At 39.4% G+C, this 17,500-nt stretch overlaps 1 protein-coding gene and 1 long non-coding RNA gene across 2 annotated transcripts in view; one reads left to right on the top strand and one right to left on the bottom strand.

The window, feature by feature from the left end:
* LOC115219910 (mannosyl-oligosaccharide 1,2-alpha-mannosidase IA) overlaps nucleotides 1–17,500 on the top strand; it is a 533,489-nt gene that overhangs the window by 320,794 nt on the left and 195,195 nt on the right. The gene's annotated exons all lie outside the window — the stretch shown is intronic.
* Nucleotides 16,850–17,500, bottom strand: part of LOC118766302 — a 17,351-nt gene continuing 16,700 nt past the window's right edge. Inside the window, exon 3 of the long non-coding RNA XR_005002221.1 lies at nucleotides 16,850–16,872. This is a non-coding gene — a long non-coding RNA (uncharacterized LOC118766302). The remainder of the gene's footprint in view (nucleotides 16,873–17,500) is intronic.

The raw sequence follows: 17,500 nt of genomic DNA on the forward strand, positions 1-17,500 counted from the left end.
CTTTGAATTAATTGCAATATATATATGTATATATATATATATATGTATGTATGCTTATACGATTCACAATATGATTTTTATTATTGAAGAAGATATCTCAAGCAAGGCCAGGAGGAATTCCAACCACGTTTCCTGGTTCATTACCGCAACAGCTCCTTTATAGGATCTAGTGGCAAAAAACGTCATTGGGAGGAACCATGTCTGGTTTTAGTCCCTACTCCCCTATCATTTACGATGTGGCCGTGGGGGGGCATAGCACTTTATCTTGATCTTGATTTAGTTTAATCCTTCTGCTCCAATTAATTCACAATGCACTCACTGTCAAAGAGACAGCTTTTCCCCACCACCCCTTTTTATTTATTTATTTACTTTTGTGAATGTGAATGTCTCTGGTATGTCTGGAATGCAACCAGTAAAGCTCTGATGTCCCCCCACCAAAAAAGAAACAAACAAAAAAATTCAAGGCCTTGAAACACATTTTTTCAAATAATTAAGAGTTGGCATTACTCATTCCTAATTACCCTGAGGTGTATGATTTAATCCGTTACGTTGCTCTATTTCTGCAATTGTTTCAATTAATTTTGGAGATAATGAAGAATTTAGTTAAAATACATTTGTCATTGTTAAGCTGGTATTTGGAACAAAAATTAACATGAAATTTTGAAGAACATCTTTTGTTAATTCACAGCGCTCATATATCTCTGTCAAATGTGACGCTTATTTATTTGCATTGTTTCGAATTAAGCATGTATTAATCTTGTAGTTTTGAGATTCTGATGCTGTGATTGTCTATTTTGATAATGGCATTGTAAGGTTAGTGTGAGATGTCAGATCTGGCTCGCTTGGATTTAAAATGGGTAGAATATTTTGACTGGATATGGCCAGTTTAAATGCTAATGGGTTAAGGCAGGCAATATGCATTGTAGAACCAGGGGTAGTTTTAAGCTGGGTGTTATCAAAAGGCCAGCCCTTTTGTTTCCCTATCTCTGTTGAAATACACTGCATCATCATCATCATCATCATCGTTTAATGTCCGTTTTCCATGCTAGCATGGGTTGGACGGTTCGACCGGGGTCTGGAAAGCCAGGAGGCTGCACCAGGCTCCAGTCTGATCTGGCAGTGTTTCTACAGCTGGATGCCCTTCCTAACACCAACAACTCCGTGAGTGTAGTGGGTAGTTTTTACGTGCCACCGGCACAAGGGCCAGGGGAAGCTGGCAACGATCACAATCAGTTGGTGCTTTTTACGTGTCACCAGCAACTGCCTTTGTTTTAATTTATTTTCAAAATAATGAAGTAATTTAGTAAAATAACTAATGTAAGGTGGCAAGCTGGTAGAATTGTTAATACACAGACAAAATGCTTAGTGGCATTTTGTCCATCTTTTGATCACTTAAAAACAGGAAGTTTGTATCAGGGAACCTGTAGCAGCCTTGGATAGGTTGGTCTCAAAAGAGTTAACTGCTGTACGATTCTCCACTGAAATAATTACCGTTGTGCTTCAGCAGAATCGTCATAATGTCGGAGAAAATGGCTTGTTTTACATTATTGCTTTTACTTTTTTCAGTCATTTGACTGCGGCCATGCTGGAGCACTGCCTTTAGTTGAACAAATCGATCCCAGGACTTATTCTTTGTAAGCCTAGTACTTATTCTATTCGTCTTTGTTGCCGAACCACTAAGTTACGGAGACATAAACACAGCAATGGGCGACAAACACACACATATACACATACACACACACAGATATATATATATATATATATATATATATACATACATACATACATACATACATACATACATACATACATACAAGATGAGCTTCTTTCAGTGTCTGTCTACCAAATCCACTCTCAAGGCTTTTGTCAGTCCGAGGCTATAGTAGGAGACACTTGCCCAATGTGCCATGCAGTGGGACTGAACCCAGAACCATGTGATTCGTAAGCAAGCAACTTACCACACAGCCACTCATGCGCCTATATATATGTAAATTTATATAAATAAGGATAAGATCGTTTTTTTTTTGTTATTGGTTTCAGTCATTGGAGTACATCCATGCTGGGACACCACCTTAAAGGGTTTTAATTACAGAAAATGGTCCCCACACACATATCATCATCATCCTGTTTTTCCATGCTGACATGTGTTGGACAGTTTTGACGAGGTTGCAAATCAAAGGACTGCACCAAACTCTACTGTTAGTTGTGGCATAGTTCCTATGGCTTGATGACCTTCCTAATGCTCTGCACTTTGCTGAGTGTACTGGGTGCATTTTGCATGGCACCAGCACTGATGAGGTCGCCAAATAACTTGCAAGAGAAAAACCCCTCAATTTAGATGGGGGTGTGGTATTGGGGAAGTAGGGTTTGTGTCAGGTGATGTTAGATTAGACTATGATGGGGGGACAGAAACATGTACTTTGCTGTTGAGGAGAAGAGAGAGAAGATAGAGGAAGAAGATGATTGTGATGTGCCAGGGCATGGCCTCAAGGTACAAGGAGGTGAATGTAAGTGGAGTGGTTTTCATCTGTCACAACACCTGTGATAGTCGAGGGATTACTGTATTTGCTGGCTGAGTGGACTGCGTGTCACAGAGTATTGAACCCATTACCTTATGATCATGAGCTGATTACCATAGCCACTGAACTTGACTTGAGACAGCATCCACCCGGGATGGGTTGAGCTGGCTTCATTCATCCTCAATGCTGCATCTCTCACAAACGCCGACCAGACCTGGCGATTTGAGGCTAACGACCGCGTGATCTCCAACCACTCCTTATTCCAGAGGCGAACACCGTAGATATGGGGTTTAGGTTGGGTTCCAGATTGGCCTTGACTGTCATCAGCCAGGTTTTTCGCTGTCCACCACACTGCTTTCACCAACAAGGAAGGTGTCTGCCTTCAGCAACTATCAGTCTTGTCTAATTATATCAATATTAATTGTAACTGCAGGGCATTGATATTTTGGTTGTATGCAGTATTGGCTCACCTGCTTTTCACAGACATGACCAATCTGGAAACAGCATTCAGCTTGAGAATGTCGAAACGGAGTTGGTGGTGGCAGTGATGAGGGGATAATGTACTTGGATTGAAAGAATCACAGAACAGAGACAGAGTGGAGGCAGCTCATATTGGTCTGAGAGAGTGTATTGTGTGTGTGTGTGTGTGTGTGTGGGAGGTATCCTCCATCTTGTAACACTTGGTACTGAGGAGACATAGCAATAGAATTTTCTCTCTCTCTCTCTCTCTCTCTCTCTCTCTGCTTGCCTCTCTCACTCTTTCTCTCCCCCTCTCTCTATCACACCCTATCTTTTCTCTCTTCCACTCTCTCCCTCCAAAACAACAGGTGAGAAGAATTACTAAAGTGACTGATTTCTTTGGTGTTGGGTTAGGAAGGTGTGTGTGTGTGTATGGGGGGGAGCTTGTCATGTGCTTTATTCATTAGTTTTCTTTAGCTTTTGTAATTTTTTTTTCATGCATGGCCATAGTTTTGTTTCTTTTTTATGATCTCCTTTTCTTTCTTTTGCTTTTTTTTTGTGGTTCTATGGATGTTGTTTTTATTGTATGTCTGTTTTTATATATTTTTTTATCTATATATTTTCTGTTGTTGAAAATAACAACAACAACCAACCACCATAGTAAATCAGGATTGAATCAAAAATAAATTCATTGAGCAGCAAAACATCACCAGCAGCAACAGCAGCAGACATAGAAAGTATGAATATGATGATGATGATGACCATAAGGAGGAGGAGGATAAGGGGGATGGGTTTTAGTCTTTCTTTTAGTTTTTGTCTTTTAAATTTTATCTTTATTTTATACCATTTCTTTGTATGTGTGTGTGTATATATGTGTGTGCATGATTTTGACGTCTATATCTAGCATATTGACTGTCCACTTTTAGTGGTCAGTCCTTTAAATTTTATATATATATATATATATATAGAGAGAGAGAGAGAGAGAGAGAGACACATACACATAGATATATATAGTCTTTCACTTTTTTCAGTCATTTGGCTGTAGCTCTGCTCCTGTACCACCTTTAGTTGAACAAATCAACCCCCAGGCCTTATTCTTTGTAAGCCTAGTACTTATTCTATTGGCCTCTTTTGCTGAACTGCTAATTTACAGGGACATAAACACACCAACATTGGTTGTCAAGCGATGGTGGGGGAGAGAGACAGACATACAAATGCATACATACTTATTGCTAAATCCACAAGTTTTTTGTTATTCTCTCTCTGTTTATTTCCTTGTGTTCCTTTCTGTTAAAGAGCATAGGCTCGAAGCATAAAAGACTTTCTCACTTTCCTGAGCAACAAACTAATACACCTGTTTGTTGTTTATACACCTGTCTTCGTCTTTTGTTTTTCTGTAAATTTCAACTATGTATATGTACGCCATTCGAGCATGGTCGTTGCCAGTGCCACCGGACTGGCTCCTGTGCAAGTGGCACATGAAATGCTCCATTTGAGCGTGGTCAATGCCAGTACCACCTGACTGGCCCTCATCCCAGTGGCATGTAAAAGCATCCACTACACTCTCAGAGTGATTGGCATTAGGAAGGGCATCCACCTCTAGAAACTTTGCCAGATCAGATTAGAGCCTGGTGCAACCTTCTGGCTTACAAGCTCTCAATCAAGTCGTACAACCCATGCTAGCATGGACAGTAGACGTTAAACCATGATGATGATGTACAATGCTCTTCTTTCAGTTTTACTCTACCAAATTCACTCACAAGGCTTTGGTCGGCCCGAGGCTATAACAGAAAACCCCTGCCCAAGTTGCCATGCAGTGGGACTGAACCTGGAACCATGTGGTTGGGAAACAAGCTTCTTACCACGCAGCCACTCCTATATATTATATATTTATTATATATTTATTATATATGTGTGTGTGTGTATGTATGTAGTCAAATGCATGGACTGTCTAATATATACATGTGTGTATGTGTGTGTTTAGTTATTTTTCCACTCAGATGACTGCATGTCAAAAATAGTCTTTTCTTGTTGGATTTATTAGATAACTAAAAAAACCATTTCACACTAAGATACTTTTTTCTTTTTTCTCGCACTAATTTATTTTATGTATATATTTATATATTATTATTTTTTTTTTTTTTTACGTTTGATGCTATTTTCTGATAGACATGTAGGTGCATTGTGAAAGGGCAGGAGAGCTTGGCAGGGAACGGCGGTGGCATGAGTAGGGGAGTTATCGAGAAGTATGCAACTACTATTGCATTTGTATAAATGATAATGATAATAATAATAATAATAATAATAATAACAACAACAGTGAGCAAATAAATAAATAAAAACTACAAAATGTTTAATTCCTATAAAATTGATTTCTCCTGATTAGCCACAAAACCAATTTTCTCTCCTCTTTCTTTCTCTCTCTCTCTTTGGTACCTTTTCTGTCTTTGCTTTTTTTTCTTTTAATTTTTTTTTTTTTTACCCCATTCCTGCCACTGAACTAATACAATTGATGTGATTGATTTCCAGTACAATATTGATGCTGTCAGTATTCAGACTGCTCTAAAGCGATGAGGTTACCAATATATATGTATATAAAACATATATATATATATATATATATATATATGTGTGTGTGTAGAGAAAGAGAGAGAGAGAGAGAAAACATGTGGGTTGCTGGTTAGAGTATCCGGCTCACAATCATAAGATGGAGGGTTCAATTCCTGGCGACGCGTTGTGTCCTTCAGCAAGACACTTCATTTTCACGTTGCTCCAGTCCACTTGTCTGACAAAATTGAGTAGTACCTGTATTTCAAAGATCCAGCCATGTCACATTCTGCATCATGCTGAATCTCCCTGGGAATAACGTCAAGGGTATGCGTGTCTGTGGAGTGCTCAGCCACTTACATGTTGATTTTACGAACAGGCTGTTCTATTGGTTGAATAGAACCCTTGTCGTTGTTACCAACAGAGGGCTAATTCTGTGTGTGTGTGTATTTTGTACACATCTAAATTTTGTATGACTCTATTATTCTTTCTTTCTCTTCATGCTCACTTTCCTCCTCTTTCACTTCACTGTGTCTCTTTCATTTTGTCTCGCCCCCTCCTTAATTCTTCTATCCCTCTGCCTCTACCTCTCTCTCTCTTCTCTCCTTACATGACCAGTGTTTGGCCAGGCCTGGACTTTCTTGGTTCAATTACCATCTATGCAACATCTATATTCCTCCCTGTGCCTGTTAAATCTTATGTCCCTGCTGTAAGGCTTTACTTCCACACATGCCAGCTTAATTTAATTCGTCCTTAGTTGAAAGACACCTGTTGTTATGTCCTGTTATTTGTATTTGTGTAATATTTCTCTGTCCTTGTTTTGTGTACATACATTCGCTGCTTTCTTCCAAGGAATCTAATGCACTTAGCTTATCTTTTCCTTTGGGCTGGCCAGATTGGAGCAATCTCGAGTATAACCAGCTGAAATTGTAAAGATAATCTGGAACTCGACTGAGGATAGAAAACTCCAAATGGCCCGTCCTTGTTTTCCTTGTATCGTCTTTCTGGATGTTTTGTTCTCTCTTTGTTTGTATCACCTAACTGTCTGGATGTTTTGCATTCTTGTCCCATTTTTGTATTATATATGTATATATATATATATATATATATATAGAGAGAGATAGATATTGATATATAGATATTTTGTATTATATATGTATATATATATAGATATTGATCATTATTTTATGTCCATTTTATTGCTTGTATGGGTTAGACTGTTTGATTTGAGCTGGTAAGACAGAGGACTGTGTCTGGTTCCAACATGTGCTTTGGCATGGCGTGTCTGCAGCATCTAGCTTGTCTTCCTAATATCAACCACCTAGTAGAGTACACTGGGTATGTTTTCTACATGGCACCTCAAATGTGTGTGTTTCTGTGTGTTTGTGTGTGAGAGAGAGAGAGAGAGGATGGGGCTTCTGCACTGTCTCTATCTAATAAATTTAACTGGAATGATGACATTAGTTGTCTTAATGTTGTAAGAAAAGCCATTGGTCAAAGGTTCCACGCACATGGATTGAACCTGACACCACATGATTGTGAGATGAATGTATCGACCAGGCTGCCTTACCTGGTCCAATGCCCTCCTCCCCCTGCTTGCCGAATACTCAGGACGTCAAACAAAATATTTACTTACATTTCGTTGTAGCATGCTTAGTGGCATCTCAATACTTAGGACATCAGACGGAATTCTTAATAGCACTCTTCTTCTTTGGTAGAATCCTTGGCATGTTGGACGAAATACTTAATGGCATTTCATCTGTCTTTGTTCTGAATTCAAATCCCACCAAGGTCAGCTCTGACCTTCATCCTTTTGGCATTGATGAAATAAGTACCAGTTGAGCAGTGGGGGTCAGTGTAATCAACTTAGTCCCTCTGCTGAAGTGCCTGGCCTCGTGCCAGAATTCGGAATCATCATTGTTATCATCAAGGCAGCAATCTGACCGAATCTTTAGCAGCATTTCGTCTATTTTTATGTTATCAGTTCAAATTCCGCTGAGGCTTGCCTCTCAGACTTTTGGGGTCAATAAATTAAGTACCAGTTGAGTACTGGGGTTGATGTAATCAACTTAACCTGTCCCCCAAATTTTCAGGCCTGACGTCTATAGCAGGAAAGATTATTAGCATCATCACAATAATAATAATAATAATAATAATAATTCCTTTCTACTGGAGGCACAAGGCCTCAAATTTGGTAGGAGGGGACTAGTTGATTGCATTGGCCCCTTTGTTTCACTGATACTTAATTTACCAGCCCTGAAAGGATGAAAGGCAAAATCGACCCCGGCAGAATTTGAACTCTGAATGTAGCAATGGGTGGAATACTGTTAAGCATTTTTGCCCGGCGTGCTAACGACCCTGCCAGAATGCTGCCGTGATGATGACAATGATGATCCTTTCTACTGGAAGCACAGGGCCTCAAATTTGGAGGGAAGGGATTAAGTTGATAACATTGACCTCAGTGTGTAACTGGTACTTATTTAATCGACTCCAAGAGGATGAAAGGCAAAGTCGACCCTGGCGGAATTTGAACTCAGTACGTAGTGATGAGTGAAATACCGCTAAGCATTTTGCCTGGCGTGCTAACGACTCTGCTAGCTCACTGCCTTAGTAATAATAATAATAATAATAATAATAATCATTGTTGCTATTTTTACTGCTGTCATTCTCAACATCAGCATTATCATCATCATCATCATCCACCACCTCACCACTGCAATATCGTCATCATCATCATTGCTACCATCCCCTTTATCATTGTTGCTATCAACTACATCATTTCCATTTTTATCTGCATCGTCATCATCATCATTGTCATCATCACCGTCATCTTCATTACCATCATTAACCATCTCCACCAGCATCACTGTAATCATTCCCACCATCATTACCTAAGTTATTACAATGATTGTAGAAAATGAATATGACAATTTTCTCATTTCAGCATTGAGGCCTATAGACAGGCTCAGTTAAATGTCACGGTCACTGCCTTGAAGCCTTGCATTCAATGGCCCATTCAATCAGCCATAATAACAACAACAACAACAACAAATTCTTTCAGTAGTAGTAGTAGTAGTAGTAGTAGTAGTAATAATAATAACAACAACAAATTGTTTCAATGATGATGAGGATAGATTCTTTAATAAAAGTAGTTATTAATGGTGATATTGGAGATTTCTGTTAATAATATTAATAATAATAATGATCCTTTCTACTAAAGGCACAAGGCCTGAAATTTGGGGAGAATTACATCAACCCCAGTGTTTCACTGGTACTTGATTTATCGACCATGAAAGGATGGATGGCAAAGTCAACCTCGGCGGAATTTAAACTCACAGTACTAACACAATATAACTGACGGTGAGTCTTCTCAAACACAGCATATTGCCAAAGGTCTTGGTCACTTGTCATTGCCTCTGTGAGGCCCTATATTTCAGGGTCACGCTTCACCACCTCGTCCCATGTCTTCCTGGGTCGACCTCTTCCACAGGTACCCTCCTCACTTAGGGATCATGTTTCAGAACTGTGAATAAACAAGAGTAAATCTAAATGCTAAAAGATTAAAAGACCTAGCCAGGCCGACTTGGCCAACAATAGGCGCACCACGGAACGACGGAAGAAAGCATTAGACGCGAGGCCATGACGAGGAAAAAGCAATTTGCAGCAAGATAGGTGATACCTTTCTATCGTAAAATCATAAACAAAGCTAGTGAACGCATTTTAAACTCCTGACCACTTCAGTGTAATTGCATAAGCTGCAACACGATTGCAGAACAAATTGCACTTGTTAAACAACACTGAAATTATCATCATCATCATCATCATCATCATGATCATCATATTTTATTCTGTTGTTGTTGCAGTTATTAGTTTTGTTATTAGTATTATTTTGAAAATCACACGTGTGGATTGCTATTGTGTGTGTGTATGTGTGTATGGTGTGTGTGTGTGTGTGTGTGAACTTTAAAATTTTGCAATTGAAAATTTTTTTCTTTTATCTTTTTCTATGCTTTTTTTTTACCCCCCGTTTTTTGTTTTTTTTTTCCTGTTATTTATTTATTTATTTTTTTCTTTCCTAACCTAATTCTCAAATTTAAAAAGAAAATGCAATCTGTCCACTGAAATTATATTAAGTCTTAGCTCAGGAAATTTCACTCAAAGAATTTAAACAATGCCATAAAGAAGAAAAAATAACACAGAATAAAATCAAAACAAAACTAATAAAATAAATAATTGTGAGGAAATTGATATTTTCTTTTTGTTTACTGTTTTTGTTCCCTTGATTCAAATTTCCTTTTTTTTAACTCTTTCTTCCTTCTCTCTCACACACTCTCTCTCTGTTTTTCTTAACCTGTTTCATTGTTTTTCTCTTTCTCTTTCTCCCTTCCTCTTTTTCACTCTATCCCTATGTACTTCATTAAGTGTGCTTCCCTCCTCTCTCTCCTCTCCCCTCCAACTACCTTCTTCATTAAGGATGCTTCTCTCTGTCTTTCTCCCTGTGTCTGTCTAGCTCTCTCCCTCTGTTGCCCTCTGTGTGTGTGTGTATGTCTCTCTCTCTCTCTGTTGCCCTCTGTGTGTGTGTCTCTCTCTCTCTCTGTTGCCCTCTGTATGTCTCTCTCTCTCTCTCTGTTGCCCTGCGTGTGTGCGTCTCTCTCTCTCTCTCTCTCTGTTGCCCTGTGTGTGTGTGTGTCTCTCTCTCTCTCTCTCCTCCCCCCTACATTTGAATCTGTTTCTCTGTCTCTGACCCTTCATGTATATGTTTTTGTCTCTTTTTTTCTCTCAACCTCTCTCTCACTTTTGCTTTCTCTTTTCTCGGCTTTACCTCTCTTTCTCTCTCCCCCCTCTTTCTCTCTTTTACATCTCTCCCGTCATCTCTCTAACACTCCCCTCTTTCAAACACCTTATGCACAAGAAAACTACCACCCGACTACCACCCAACACCACCCCACATTCAGCCCCCTCATTAAGCACACCTCTAATTGAGCCAATTTTTTTTTTTCTGTGGCTAAATCTGGTGTTGGATATAACACCACCACCCTCAAACCACCCCCATCGGATCTGGAAAATACCAGGCTTGGTTCTTTCTCAATCAGTTAGATCAGCTGAAAATTCTGTTTGATGCCCCCCACCCCCCCACCACCACCACAACTACTACTACTACTAGCACTACTATGACAACCACTTCTATGACAACTACCACTACTGACTACCACCACCAACACTTCTGAAGTTAATACAACCTTCTATTGTCACTTCCACTACCACCTCTGCTGTAACCAACATCATCGATGCCACAACTACAGCCACAACCACAACTAGTGTCAGTACTAACCACTACTACACTACTGCAACTACCACCCCCACTACTAACTCTACTGTTACCAACACTACATCCATCACTACTACTACCATCACAACATCCATTACCACTGCCAACGCCACTGCAACATCCATCACCACTACAGCATCCATCACCACCACCACTACAGCATCAATCACCACCACGCCCACCACCACCACTACAACATCCATCACCACCACTATCATTAATACTGTCTGCACCATCCTCACTACCACACAACTGCAACTATTTACCACCACCACCCCCCACACAACTTCTACCACCTCTACAACTCTACCTCAACTACTACCACAACCTCCACTACCATCACCACCACCACCACCACTACCTCCACCATTCTTGGACAAAATCTGGAAGTGATTCTGTTAATTAACCTAAATTAAGGCAGCTCCATCAACAGGCCTCAGTCTCCACCACTGCCGCCACCACCATTGGCCCTACCTTTCTCCTTTCCTTTCTTCTTTCCTTCCTTCCATGTTGCTTTCTTCCTTTTCTTTGTGTCCCTTTGTGTTTCTTTATTTTTACTTTCTTTGCTTTTCCTCCTTTTCTTTCCTAATTTCCTTCCTTCCTTCCTTCCTTCCTCTATTCCCTTCTGTAGTTCCTTTAGCAATATGAGACACATGCCTCCTGTCTTTCTCTCTTTATGTCTTTCTTTCTCTCCCTCCCTCTTCTCTGTCTGTCTCTCTGCTCTCTCTCTCTCTCCTTGCTCTCTCACTGCTCTCTCTCTGTCTCTGCTTCCCTCTTTCTGTGTGTGTGCCTCTCTATCTGTATCCCCCCCTCTCGCTCTCTCAGGTGTGCAGCACAGCCCAGCCATGTTAACAAGAAGAGGTGTGCATGTATGTGGGGATGGGGGGGTGGGCTGGAGAGGTGGCGGTTGGCAAATGACATACCTGGAATTCCTCAACAATCTGCAATCGCATCTAAATCTCAATGCGTATGCATGTGCGCACACACACACCACACACACATACACTCATGCAAACTTGTAGTAGTATTTTAGCATTCATACGCACGTGTACACCCATACGTAATCTAGCATGCATGCCCTCCGCACTCACAGGTATACCCAAATGCATACACACTAACAATTTCACTCGTGTGTGCTTGTGCATTTCAAACTTTGAATACTTGCATACACTCATGCACACTAACGGTGGCTCTTTAGCATTCACACACACACACACACATACATTCAGGTGTGCACTTACTTGCACTTATGTATGTATACACACACACATATGCACTCTAACACTCGTGTATTCACATTCACAAACACACACACACACACACATGCACCCTTATGTATTGCTGTAGCAGTTTAGCATGCATCTATATATGTATACACACCTGCACACACAAGTGTATTCGAATGTGCAATTCTTTGCGCTCAGATATGTATACACAAACGCATACACACCGTGTTACTTTCACTATCGCACATACTCATATATGCTAATGCTTATGCGTATAGAGACACTCACACATGCAAATATGCAATTCTTTGTGCTCCATTATTTGACACACACGTTATGTCCATACACACTAACTGTAGCATTCTGGCACACACACACATACACTTATATACATGCGTTTCCTTTACCTGTATAGCGACTGTTATGTTTGATTCTCCCTGTTAAGGCTTGCTGGTGTGTGTGTGGAGAGAGAGAGAGAGAGATTTAAGGAAGAATGTTACGATCGAGAAGATGAATCACAATGACCTTTTTGTGTGCACAGTTTGTGACAGACCATGCGTTTCTTTTGCTGGGTTCAAATCTCATTTGTGAACCCATGGAAAACGAACCTCCACCAACTATTCTGCCTATATGTCTGTGCACACCTTTCAATGCCATGTATGCCAGAAGGTTTGAAATTCTAATGGGGGTCTCAAAAGACGTCTTAAGATCCACAAAGATCAGAACTTAACTGCAGCTCTTGGTGGTCCAGATCGGATATGCAATCAATGTGGGTGTCTTTTCAAAACATTGTCTGCTTTAAAAAGCCACATCAGATGCCACGATGGTTCTAAGGTGTAGGTACAGGAGATGGTCAAATTCTGCTTAAGGAGTATACAATCACCATACGCGCGCACACACACACACACACACATGTTTTTATTATTCTTAAACAAGAATGCTATTGGCAGTGACTTGTAAGTTTTGACTATCTCAGTCATTGTTATCAGAGTATAGAGTAATCTCTCAGATTATAACTAAACATGATAACGAACAGGTATATACGAGGGTCAGCTGACAAGTTCATTGGCTAACCAACATACTCTCATGGAAGGAATGGGATGAAATGGGGTTTATTTCTCAACACAGTTCCTCCTTGTGGTTCACACACTTTTTCCTTCAATGTTGCAGTGCTTGGATCTTGTTGGTGAAGATCCTTTCATCCTGTTGGTCAAAAAAAAGTCATCAGCAGCAGATATGTTATCATCATCTCTGCTATACTGGTTCCCAGCCAAGTTTTTCATCATGTTGGGGGAGCAGATGACAGTCATATGGGGCCAAATCAGGAGGTTAAGCAGGGTGGTCAACCAATTCAATGTGACACACACACACACAGAGCAGCCATTGAAACCGAAGACTTTTGTGCTGCGGCACTGACCGAATGAAACAAGACTCCTTTCTCAGTTTTCCAGCTGTTTAGTATACCTGCCTCAGCCAGTTTAGCTTAGTACTCTCCTTTGACAGTGTGACCCTTTTCAGGATATTCAATAAACACAATGCCTTTTGGAACCCCCAAAACTGAGGCCATCATATTCTCCACTGATAAAACAACCATCTTTGAAGAAGGTGAGGAAGGATTCCATTACACGGATGGTCTGTTTGTCTCAAACTCAAAGTAATGAACTCCTTATTCATCCTGGATTGGGAAACATCCAAGAGAACCTGCCTGAAACAATGTCACATTTCCACATGATGAGATCAGCCTCATATGCTTTTGATCAGGTGTCATAAGATGTGACACCCACTGACCAGAAACATTCATTATGCCAAGTTCATTGTGCAGGATATTCTCAACACTCTCATGGGATATGCTAATAGTCAAGCACTTGGATAACACCACCATGATGGCCAAATTTTGTGAATTGTCAAGAGAGGTCGCTACTAGTTACTTTTGAAGTTTTCTTTGAATAGTCAGATTCCCTGGAAAGAAACAATGCATTTATTAATGAGACTCCAAATTAATACATTCAGCATTTCACAGCTTTAGCATTACTTCTTCATAGTCCACCTACAAGCTTTTCAGCCTTCTCTCATGTATATATATATATATATATATATGAATAATTTGATTAGAGGTTATGTTTGCCTCATGGAAGGATAGTGCCATCCAAGGACATTTTGGTCCAATACCTAATATTCTTTGTGTGTGTGTGGGGGGGGGGTGATTTCCTTAAAATAATAGGCATGCATATAAAAACCTGTAGTTTATATTTATATAAAGGAAAATGATATTAAGCTCAGAAATATTAACTTAATATTTAAATATTTAATTAATTCACTGTGTATAATTGAAATGGCTGTAAGGGATGTTGTTTGATTTGTTGTTGATAATAAACTCTTAATAACTTCACAATCTCCATTTTCTTTTTCCTACTTATATATATATACATATATATATATATATATATAGCAGGTAGATAGAGAAACAGGCATACGTTAATAGATGGATAGATAGATAAATAGATTGATTGATACATTGATAGGCAGGTTGATAGATATGTAGATAGTTAGATGGATTGGTATAGATATTTTGATTGATATGTTGATTAACAGAGTGAGAGAGGATGAGAGCAATACTGTAGTATCCAGAGGTTCTTGTGATATTTCAAATTCTTCAAACTTTCATTCCTATATATGGAAAAATTAATTTGTGAGTAAAAAAAAGGCAAAAAGAAAGCTAATGGTTAAAAGGAATTTAAGTGCAAGAATTTATCACATTTTCAAAAAAATAAAGATTTATTCCTGAGATTGTTCGTATTCAACATATTCTCTGTCGTGAGTAATATAAGCCTTGATCCATTCTAAAATTCTAAGAATATGTTCTGTAATTAAAAAAAAAATTTTTAGGCACAGGAGTGGCTGTGTGGTAAGTAGCTTGCTTACCAACCACATGGTTCCGGGTTCAGTCCCACTGCGTGGCACCTTGGGCAAGTGTCTTCTACTATAGCCTCGGGCCGACCAAAGCCTTGTGAATGGATTTGGTAGACGGAAACTAAAAGACGCCCGTCGTATATGTATATATATATATGAGTGTGGGTTTGTATGTCTGTCTGCCTCCCCCCCCCATCGCTTGACAACCGATGCCGGTGTGTTTATGTCCCCATAACTTAGTGGTTCAGCAAAAAGAGACCGAGAGAATAAGTACTGGGCTTACAAAGAATAAGTCCTGGGGTCAATTTCCTCGACTAAAGGTGGTGCTCCAGCATGACCGCAGTCAAAGGACTGAAACAAGTGAAAGGGTTGAAGGGTAAAAGAGTAATTATATTTTCATTAGTTTCTATACAAGTTACTCCCTCGGTCACATTAGTTATCCAACCCTGCAAGTCATCCATTGAATAAGATTTAGTTGAGAAAACAAACAATAATCTTTAGATGTACCCCAATAAAATTTGAAGTAATTACGTAATTATGAGTCGTTTTGTAATGGTTTTTTTTTTTTTTTTGTTTTTTTCTTCTTTTTGCTTAATTAGTAAACAATTATAATGATTTCTTTTTCTATTTATTTTATTGCTAGGCAATAGAATTGGTGCTGTTAGGCTGGTAAATGTTCGTTGTAGCTTAATTCCATCGTATATAGAAACAGTAGTTATTAACAATTAGAAATTTTCAATTTCAAAAATGTGCAGGTTTTAAAATGGCCAATATTTGTGCGCACGCACACACACACACTGTCTCTCTCTCACTCACTCTTACTGTCTTACTCTCTCACACATACACTTTTTCTCTATTTCTCTCTCTCACACACTCTTTCTCTATTTGTCCCTCACTCTCTCTTTCTCTCTCACACTGTCTCTCTCTCTTTCTCACATTCTATTTCTCTCTCTCTCTTTCTTACACAAACACACACACTTTCTCTTTTTCTCTCTCAATTTCTCTTTTGCTCTCTCTCTCTCTCACACACTCTTTCTCTTTCACACACACTTTCTCTCTCTCTCACTCACACACACACACTATTTCTCTCATTCTCTCTCTCTCACACACTCTTGATTTCTCTTTCTCTCTCTCTTTCTCTCTCCTTCTCTTGCACATACTTACACTCACACACACACACACACCAGATTCTCCAACAGTCCACCATCTCCTCTATATAGAGTAAAGCAACATTCTTCCACCTTCTGTATTTTTCTTCTTCTTTGCTCTTTTGTTTCAACCTTCTTCATTTCTCTTTCTTACTCCTTTCTTTCTTCGTCTCTTTGTCTTTCTTTTTCACTCCACCTTCTTCCCCACATCTCTCCTTCCTTTCATTTCTGTTTTCCTTTTTAGCTTTCTTTCTTTCTCCTCTTCGCTTTCCTCTTTTTTTTTCTTTTCTTTATAATACAAAAGAGAGTAAATGTAAGTGGTGTTGAATGAGTCCACATGTGATGCTTGGTGGCAGGCAGTGAGTAAGAGAATGCTTCTCACTGAAAGAGAGAAAGAGAGAGAGTGTGTTACAGAGACAGAAGAGTAGAATAAAACATTTGTTATAAAAACGAAAGAGATATAAAAAAAGAAATAATTGCAAATGGACAATTCATTTCAAATTTCTCACTTGTAAACCTCCCAATGTTCTGCAAATTGAGTTGTCAATTTACAGATCACTTTTACATTTATTTTGTTATCTTGTTTTGCAAGTTACCTGGTGACCCTGCCGGTGCTGGTGCCATGGGATAAGCATCCACTCCACGCTGTGAAGTGGTTGGCATTTGGAAGGGCATCCAACTGTAAAAACCATGATGAAACTGTCCTCTCTTGTGCTGGTGCCATGTAAAAAGCTCTCAGAGTACTCTGTGGAGTGGTTAGTGTTAGGAAGAGCATCCAGCTGTAAAAACTCTGCCAAAAGAGACACAGTAGCCTGGGGTAGTCTTCTCCCTGGCCGTCTCCTGTCACACTGTTCAATCCATGCCTGCATGGAAGGCAGGCGTTAAACAATGATGATGATATAGAGAAAAAGCAAAGGCGGCACTTAACTCTGGTTTGATGTTCCAACATCTATCTTGATTCTTAGAAATTTTTGGAAAAAATTAGTTTTTTTTTTTAATGAAATTTTGCACTGGGATCTCTTCAGTAATATAGATTGCAATTAATGTCGATAAAATTAATAAAAAAGAATAATATCATATACTCTTTACTCTTTTACTTGTTTCAGTCATTTGACTGCAGCCATGCTGGAGCACCACCTTTAGTCGAGCAAATCGACCCCGGGACTTATTCTTTGTAAGCCCAGTACTTATTCTATCGGTATCTTTTGCCGAACTGCTAGGTGGCGGTGACGTAAACACACCAGCATTGGTTGTCAAGCAATGCTAGGGGGACAAACACAGACACACAAACATACACACACACTCACACACACACACACATATATACATATATACGACAGGCTTCTTTCAGTTTCCGTCTAC

Source organism: Octopus sinensis, linkage group LG15, assembly GCF_006345805.1.
Source record: "Octopus sinensis linkage group LG15, ASM634580v1, whole genome shotgun sequence".
Lineage (NCBI taxonomy): Eukaryota > Metazoa > Mollusca > Cephalopoda > Octopoda > Octopodidae > Octopus > Octopus sinensis.